Below are 10,179 nucleotides of genomic sequence, written 5' to 3' on the forward strand. Positions count from 1 at the left end.
GACTAACTGGTCAGATATATATATACTATATTGGACAGGAACCCTGGAAGGCACAGCAGGACACAGGAATGGCAGCAACACTGAGGAACACTGGTAACACTGGAGACAGGAACACGCAGGAACCTTGGAGACACAGGGGCAGATTTATCAAGCTGTCTGAAAGTCAGAATATTTCTAGTTGCCCATGGCAACCAATCACAGCTCCCCTTTAAAATATTCATGAGCACTGGTAAAATGAAAGCTGAGCTGCGATTGGTTGCCATGGGCAACTAGAAATATTCAGACTTTCAGACAGCTTGATAAATCTGCCCCACAGTGTTTGGGAACGCTGGGTGTCAATCACTTCTTATAAACCTATACGCACAAAGACCAGATTTCGATTGTTAAATATTAAAATTCATGAATTTTTATTGAAAAATACACAGTATCACAAATACATTTAAAATTTGTTGGAGGGAGGGGGGAGGGGGTTACAAATGTGAGTAGGGTTGAACAGTCTGTGCTGGAGAGACAGTATATAACAAATATCCAGTACACGTGGACCGGTAAGTATAATGGGTTACAATATACAAGTATGGTACAAGTTAATTGGTAAACATTGTAGCTTAACATGGTAACATGGTAACCAAAAATTGCCATCACAGGAACACACCTGAGTTTTATATGTTTTAAATTACCTGTTATACGTATTTAATGTATTGCACTTGCCCTTGGTTTGGTTAAAGTGCTTTTAGATGTGCATCAAGTCCCTGTAAGGCCAGTATGTCCATACAACATATGAATGGGATCTCTGCATTGTTACCTGCTGGTAGGGGTACACGTGGATTTGGATAGCTGACGTCATTTCATTTTGCAGGACATGTTGTACTTTGCAACAGTATCATCACAGAGTACATACCATATATACTCGTGTATAAGCTGAAAAACCTCACCTCGGCTTATATGTGAGTCAATTAAAAAAAATAAAATGAAATATTCAGCTCCCAATCCCAATGTTAAGCATATTAAAAAAATAAACGTAATACTCACCTTCCGCCGATACTCACCCCCGATCCTCGGCAGCGGCTCCAGTCTTCGTTCTTCTCTAGCCGACGGAGTTGCGTCCATGCAAGTATCGCCGGAAGGTGAGTATTAAGTTTATTTTTATATGAGCTTGGCTGTATACTACTTGGAACTGGCTGTATACTACATGGGGCTGGCTGTATACTACTTGGAACTGGCTGTATGCTACATGGGGCTGGCTGTATACTACTTGGGGCTGGCTGTATACTACTTGGGGCTGGCTGTATACTACTTGGGGCTGGCTGTATATTACATAGGGCTGGCTGTATACTATACCCTCGGCTTATACTTGACTCAATAGGTTTTCTCAGTTTTTGGTGGTAAAATTAGGGGTCTCGGCTTATACTCAGGTCGGCTTATACTCGAATATATACTGGATCACTTTTTATTATATTTTTTGTGAGATTAAATAGGTAAAAATCATAATTTTTGGACGTTTTTTTTTACGGTGTTCATCGTAAGGGTTCAATAATTGCTTGCTCATGATAATACTCTGCAATGCTGATGTATTGCAGGGTATTAGCTGTGCTAGCTTATGCACGTGCCTATGACACCATCTTAAAGGCATGGGCTGCCATAGAAACGATTGTTACCCCTGGGCCCCCCCCCCCCGGAGCCCATTGGGCCTGCGGGTGTTACTCGGGGACGTTAGCGGTAAATTACCGCTGACACCCTGCGACTCCCAATGCCGGCTCGGCTCCAGTGCAGAGCCGAACTGGCATTGGCTCAGCGCTGTACTAGTACTAAGGGGTTAAAAAGCCAATATGCAAAACTGATCCGTTTACAAGGATGCAAAACCGCAAAGAAAAACACCATGTATGTCACCGGCCTAAAAAGTTGCAAAGTTGCTTAAACATTTCAGACTTCTGTGTGACTTTTGAGACAGTCTCAAATAACTAACAGACTCTCATGCCTCATTTATCGACCACTAAGATAAATCAAGCAATCCCAAAGAGTGAGTTCACACCTTGCTTTTTTTGGAGGAGTCTGAAACACATGCATTTTCATATGTGAGGGTGCTGTCAGGTGTAGCTCTTTGTCTCGGTTTAGAAACAGAATCAAAGCACATGGGGGCGTGCTAGGGCCTGATCGTATATGTGTTTCTATGGAAACGCATGTGATTGATAACCAGCACCCTGTATCTTGCATTTAAACAATACAAGACACTGGGTGCTGGTTACCGATCGCATGCATTTCCATTGTCACATAAATCATCGGGCCAGGGCACGCCCTCATGCGGAGTCATTGTGTGACGGCACCATTACCATGCGTTGGGCTGATTTAGGCCAGCAGCACACGTGGCATTTTGAACCTGTTTTTGGGACGTTTTGTAAGCAGTCTGTTAAAAAACGCATCCGTTTTTGACCTGTTTTAATTAAGATAATTGGTAAAACCACTCAAAAATGATGCGCTTTCAAAAATGCAAAAAAAAAAAAGCTTTTTTAAAAGACTGTTTAACCCCTTAGCGCTCTGCGCCGTAGCTGTACTGCGCTGAGTCCCGCGAATAGCGCTGTATAGCAGCCAAACCGGCATCGTTAGCCGTGGGATTTCAACGGTAATCTACCGTTGACATCCCCGGCTAACACCCGCGGTCGGAGTGGGCTCCGATCGCGGGTGTTTAACCCATTAAATGCCGCGGTCAACGCAACCGCGGCATTTAACATGCCTTCTGGGGGTCTTTACCCCACGATCGGCCCCCCCGCACCGTTTTCGGGGGGTCCGATCGCTGTTTTGGCACCTCTGGGGTCCGATCGGGACCCCAGAGAAGCCTGGAGGGTTTACCTTTAAGATGGCGTCTGTGACGTCATCTTAAAGGCAAAGTGTCAGCCTATGCATCTGCATAGGCTGGCACTGATAATACCCTGCAATACATTAGTATTGCAGAGTATTATCAAGAACAAGCAATCAGATGATTGCTTGTTCATATCCCATGGTGGATCAGGTAAAAAAATGTAAAAAAAAATGTTTTTCAATAAAAAATTACTTTATAAATCACTAAAAATGCCCATAAGCCCCAAAACATATAAAGATACATATAACACTCAAAAAAGTCTAAATCATAACACAAACCCCACATATATAGTATCACCGCGTCCGTAACAATCCATAGAATAAAACTAAATAACTATTGAACCCATATGATGAACGCCGTAAAAAAAAACGTTAAAAACCCGCCAAAAATTATGATTTTTACCTATTATATCCCACTAAAAATGCAATAAAAAGTGATCAACAAAACAAATGTACTCCAGAATGATATTGTTGCAAAGAACAACATGTCCTGCAAAAAACAAGCCATCGACCAGCTCTGTAGCCAAAAACGTAACAATGTTATGCCACTTGGAAGACGGCGATGCAAAAATGATAGATTTTTCCCCACATTAGGGTTTTATTTGGCAAATTTAGTAAAACATAAGAAAAAATATTCATGTCTGGTATCCCCGTATTCGTATCGACCCATAGAATAAAGATAACATGATTATTAGGCTATACGGTGAACACGAAAAAAAAAAAAAGTAAAAAATCCAGTACAGAATTGATGCTTTTCTACTCATGACCTCAAAAAAAGTTCCAACATTTTCAACCCCAAAATGGTAACACTGGAAAAAGCATCTCGTCCCGCAAAAAAAATGCCGTCACATGGCCCAAATAACGGAAAAGCAAAAATTTTATAGCCTTCAAAAGGGGGCAACCAGAAAACTAAAATCCTGGCAGCTGCAGGGTGCTCCTTCCCTTCTGCGCCTCGCTGTGCCCCCATAACACAAGTAACAGCCACATGTGGGGGGTCGCTGCACTCAGGAGAAATTGTAGAACAGATTTTATGGTGAGTTTTCTCTTTTTATCTTTTGGAAATGTGTAAATTTTAGGGCTAGATGAACGTATAACCGACAAAATTTGACCATTCTAAATTTCACCGCCATTTTGATTCAATTACTATGAAGATCTCAAGGGGTTAACAATCTTCCTAAAAGCTGTTTCTGATAGTTTGAGGGGTGCAGATTTGAAAATGGGTTGGTTATATAGGGGGTTTTGTAGCTAAATATTTATGTAAAAACAGTATTTATCCCCAAAATAGTCAATTCCGAAAATACGGAAAATCGCTATTCGATTTGTAGGCCGCGTGACGTCAAAATAAATGATCCAAACATTTCAAAAATTATGAAAATGTAAAGTAGACAAATGGGAAATGTTATTCTGCAAGTTATTTAGGTGGTAAATTTATCTGCCTGAAAACGCGGTGATTTTGAATTTCGAAAATGGCAAATTTTTCTAAAAATTCATCATTTTTTTCTTTTTTTTGTAAATAAACGCAAAACTTATCAGCCAAAATTTACCACTAAAATGAAGTACAACATGTGGGGAAAAAACAATCTCAGAATCGCTTTGATAAGTAACAGTGTTCAAAAGTTATTACCACAGGAAGAGACACTGGTCAAATTTAAAAAAAAAGTTGCGAGCCTTAACCTGCAAACAGGCTGCGTCCTTAAGGGGTTAAAAACGGGCTCAAAACGCCACATGTGCCGCTGGCCTTAAAAGCGTTGTCATTATTGCTGGAAGTATAAGAATCTGCGTTAACATTGGGATACAGCCAGTGAAAAACAAAAGAAAAAATGCAACATGGAGACAGAAGGGCTAAAAAGACGTGTATAGTTGGGAGCAATGAAGAAACAGCTTCAAATCAGGCAAACGGATGGTAACATGTAAAAATGCATGCATTTCTGGGATAGTTTAAAAACACTTCCAAAAAACGTGAATGCACCTAAAAATCTTACAGAAAATCCCCAAAAATAAAAAACAAGTTCCAAGACTTAAGATAAATGTGTGCAAAACACATGGTTGGATTTATCACTGCTTTTATGCCAGTTTTCTTGCGTTAAAGCAGTGCATTAATCACTAATTATTGCGCAGTGCATTTCAATACATTGGCAAAAGTACCTATTCATCTCCCAATTATACACATTCTTTTTAGCCCTTCTGTCTCCATGTTGCATTTTTGCTTTTGTTTTTCACTTTAGAAACGCACACAGTAACTAGCACCCCGTGCATTCCATTGTTTAAATTCAAAACACCGGGGGCTGGTTACCATTCTCATGCGTTTCACTGGAAATGCATATGCTATTCGACCAAGTTCTGTCCCCAGGTGCTTGTATTGCATTTGTAAACTTGCGTTTGTGACTGTTACTGTAAATACACTGGTTATGGTTCAGTGTATTTACTGTAACAATGTAACTTTGCAAGTTCCTTGCAGTACAATCGCAGTATGCCACAATATGAGGGGTCAAAATATGAGTAGGAGATGAGGGGCCACAATATGAGGAGGAGATGAGGGGCCACAATATGAGGAGGAAATGAGGGGCCACAATATGAGGAGGAAATGAGGGGCCACAATATGAGGAGGAGATGAGGGGTCAAGATATGAGGAGGAGATGAGGGGCCACAAAATGAGGGTAGATGAGAGAGGCCACTATATGAGGGGTGGATGAGAGGGGCCACAAATATGAACTGGAGTTGAGGGGCCACTATATGGGGAGGAGGTAAGAGGGGGCACAATATGAGGGGAATATGAGGTGGGGAAAAATATGAGGGGGAAATGAGAGTGGCCACAATATTTGGAGGATATGAGATGAGAGAAGAGGACACAATATGAGAGGGAGATGAGAGACCACAATTTGAGTGGGAGATGAGGGGATTATGAATGGGGCCACAATAAGAGGGGGAGATGAGGGCCACAAAAATGTGGGGGAGACGTGAGGAGCCGCAATGTCAGGGGGTGATGAGAGGGGCCACAATATGAGGGGGGATCATAGGCCACATTATGAGGGGCCATAACTTGAAGGGTAGGTGATGGGTTACAATATGAGGAAAAGATCAGGGGCTATCGTATGAGGAGGAGATGAGAGCCACAATATGTGGGGAAAATGTGATGGGGCCACAATATTAGGGGGAGTTGGCAAAAGCACAGATAGCCTCTAACCCCTTAACGCTCTGCATCCGATATATAGAACACTGTAACTTAGCGCTCAGCATCCGATATATATATAGGAAGCAGAGCTGATGCCAGCTCAGCTCAAAATCGGAGCTGATCTGGCATTGGAATACACTGTATGTCAGCTGTAACTAACAGCTGACATCCCAGTGTAACACCCTTGGTCGGAGTGAGCTCCGATCGCTGGTGTTTAACCTGTTAAATGCATTTAACATGCCTGACATGGGTCTCTCCCCCATGACCACAAACCCTAACCCCCGCCCCCGGGGGAGCCATCTTTGAGGGTGCCGATCGCTGTCATGGCAGCCCTGAGGTCATGCTAGCATCGATCGCTGGTGTAACCGGTAAGTCTTTGCTTGAGTAGTAAGACTTTCATTTTGAAAAACACAACATTTTGAAGTATGAAAATAGCTAATGTTATCAAAATGTTTACCAAATTCACCTATTTTTCATAAATAAATTTGAAATATATGAACCGAAATTTCCCACTAACTTGAAGTACAAAATGTCATGGAAAAACAAACTCAAAGAGACACACGCTGGTTTTGAAAATAGGCCTTGATCATCAAGGCACAAATGAGATAGGTCACTAAGAGGTTAAAGCTGTTTTTGATAGTTTGAGGGGTGCAGATTTGAAAATGGCTTGATATATAGGGGGTTTTAAAGTTATATATTTAAAATTTTATTAAAAACAGTAATTATCCCCAAAATAGTCAATTCTGAAAATACAGAAAACCAATATTCCACTTGTAATTCACCTGACATCAAAATTAATTATCCAGATATTTCAAAAATTCTGAAAATGTAAAGCAGACCTATGGGAAATGTTATTCAGCAACTAATTTAGGTGGTAAATCTATCAGCCTAAAAACGCCATGATTTAAAATTTTGAAACTGGCAAATTTTTGATGCACTAAATGAAGTGCATCTGAGGAAAAGACAATCTCATAATCACTTTGATAACAGTGTTCAAAAGTTAGAACCATATAAAGCACCGCATGTCATAATTTCTTTTTTTAAGGGACATAGTATAAGTGGGATTTTGGGAAGTCATTAATATTAAATGGCAAAACATGTTGTCCTTTACAAATTGCATGTGTGTTTGGTAATGCATTTGCTATTGCAGATAATTCATCAGAATGCATTATTAGAGAGCCTGAACATATCCAGTTATACCAACCCCATCCTACCAACCAACCTGAACTAACTAACGCTATCCCTCTGACCCTAAGCCACTATCCTTTTCCCACCGACCTTAAGACTCATATTCTCATAGCTTATATTCTTATAGAGCACACAAGGGAGAGAACACAGTCAAAGTCACAGAAGTCAAAGAACACAGTCAAAGGTCCCAACTTGTGGGCCCCCCTGCAGAGGATTTTACAGCCTGTCACACACTACTTGCAGCTACTTGTAGAAAAGAAAACAGAAATGTAAAATAAAACAAAGATGGAGTCAGAACAGACAACATGGCTGCTCTTGAAACAATATGGCTGCTAAAAGCCAGCTCATGTGACCTTATTTTCAATTATGAATGAAGCCATATAAACATAGCTCATTTTCATGTAACACTTTGTTAAGTTTGACATATTCTGGGATCCATCTAACTGCTGGGAAACTTTCCAATGGAAATTGGCCACTTCAATGGGTATAGTAAACTATAAGAAGAATGATGGGAAACACATGTGCAGACAGGGCTGGTTGGGATGGAGCTGAGTCCAGATGGGGACCTGTGCTCTGGGGCTTAAGTCTCCTGACTTGTCCTCAGGTATCAGGCAGCGGCCTGATGTATCTCTTCTTCCTGGTAGTGGTTCTGGAGGGCAGCTTTGCAGGGAGTTGCACACTGGCCCTGCTTCTCTGTCTACTGACTGGATTCCAAGACTATATCCTCCCACCCACCAGGGGTTTATATACTCCTTTGGTCAGGTGGGTGCACTCTCCAATCAGCTTCCAGATTGCCTCACAGCATCACAAGAAACATTATTGGACAATAATGGCATTTTTAACTCTTGCCTTACCAGGCAGTGGCTACAGCTACAATTACAAAGTTCTCCAGTACTTTGAGACCTCCTAGAGAGGTGATCAGTCTCCCTAACAGCTCCTGACATGGAGAGGGTGCTATTTGCAACTACCACCTTGCCTATGCGTTGGCAGGGGTGTTGCACATGTGCATACACATATGTTTCCACGTAGTTTGCTGACGCATACATAGGGTGTATAAGACCCAAGACTATTGTCTAGTGGGAGTGCAAGATATTGATGCAAGCTCCACTGAAATTATTGTAAACATTAACCCCTTCACGGAACTAGGAAGGGTCTATGAAGAGAGCTCAGGGGCTGAGCCCTCTTTATACAGAGATGGGATTTGCTGCATATCGCAGCAAAGACCCATTGCTAACACCCGCGGGTGTTAACCTGTTGTTTGCTGTTGTTTTCTTTTTTGTACACATTCGTTTAATTTTTGAAAATGTATTAAAAAGCAATAAAACCTGTATAGATTTGGTGTCACCGCGATCATACTGAACCAAAGAATAAAGTAGAGGTGTTATTTGGAGCGAAGAGTGAAAGTCATAAAAACTGAGCCCACAAGAACGTGATGCAGTTGGTCGCTGACGCCATTAAACCGAACTGTACAGTAGGAAAGGTGTGGTGTCATGTCCTGTAATCCACTCCTTGCACCAAGGCCTGTATATTTGTTATATCAACGCTTCTTCCCTGGCGGCAATTATATAGTGTGTATATCTGCATTGGCTACCCAGGCTACCCAGGGTAGCACGATAGTAAATGTCTCTTTTCCTGCAAAGGAAAGGCATAAAAAGTGCAAACAGAATGTCCGTACCTAAAAAGGAAGGCATTAAGTGCAAAATAATAATAAATTAAGTAGCAACTTTTCTGTGAGGTTGGCAAAAGTCTCTCAGAAGGTCTCTAGTAACAAAGTCCATCTTCTGGGTACAGCCCTTGAGGTGGGGAAAAGTGCACTAAAGAAACAAAGGGTCTCCTCTAGTGTAGAGGGACAGAGTCCTTTGGTAGGAATCTCTGCTGTGGCAGAGGAAGGGTGCTATCATAGCACATGACAATAATCAGTTCAAGGTATGTCTCTTGACTGAGATAAATAGGGATGAGAGTCTCAGGAAAGTCTCTGGCTCTTTGGGGAAAATGAAGATAAATACACATATATACACATGGTACAGTACCTGAAGTGGGCTACAGCCCTTCAGGGGTTACTCAGTATCTTCTTCGGTGGTAAGTACTTCGGTGTCAGAAAAGCGTACCTGCCTCCTCCTTCTGTGTGACACCAGTTGGTACTCCTGCAGGTACGCAGGAGCTTTACCTTTTGTCTCCCTTTGAGACCTCCGCAGTTCCGGCTGGGAGAAAATAACAACCTCCTCATCGTCCTCCTCTGAGTCAGGCGCTGGAGTCGGAGTCTCAGCTGGCTCTGATGCTTCAGGGGTTGCAGACACTGGAGCCGGATCATCCTCCACAGGCAGGAGTATTGGAGACTGCGGTGGGGATGATGGTCTCTCTGGGGTACCTCTTACTGGAGTGGAAACAAAACAGAGTTGAGGCACAGTCACAAGTTCTAAGAAACTGGGGGTAGGTGAACACAAGGAGGTCTGTAAGTTGGGGGTCGAGGTGAGAGGTGTGGACATAGGGGCAAAAGGATGAAGACATCTCTTCAGCCGGTTCCTATGTACCCGGAGTAGTGGACGGTCTCCTCTTGAAATCTCGTAGACTTCAGGGGAGAGACTGTCCCTAACTAGGTATGGCTCACGCTCCCAACGCCCATCTAGCTTACTGGTGGGATGGTTGTTGCGCAGCCACACTCAATCTCCTGGGGAAAAAGGCTCAGCACAGGCATTACGATCGAAGTCCCTTTTTTGTTTCTCTCGGGCCTCTTCCAACCGCAGATCCACAACTTCTCTGGCATCCGCCAGGCGCCTCTGGTGTTCATGAACCCAGTCAGTCTGGGGGAGTAAAGACTGGGAATCAGGGGACTCCATGTCCCAGGTCATATCAGCAGGGAGATGGCCGTGTCTCCCGAACATCAGATAACACTGGGTGTATCCTGTGGAGCAATGAGTGGTATTGTTGTACAGGTACACTAATTCGGGCAACAGTTTTGGCCAGTC

The sequence above is a fragment of the Engystomops pustulosus genome, chromosome 5 (assembly GCF_040894005.1).
Source record: "Engystomops pustulosus chromosome 5, aEngPut4.maternal, whole genome shotgun sequence".
Classification (NCBI taxonomy): Eukaryota; Metazoa; Chordata; class Amphibia; order Anura; family Leptodactylidae; genus Engystomops; species Engystomops pustulosus.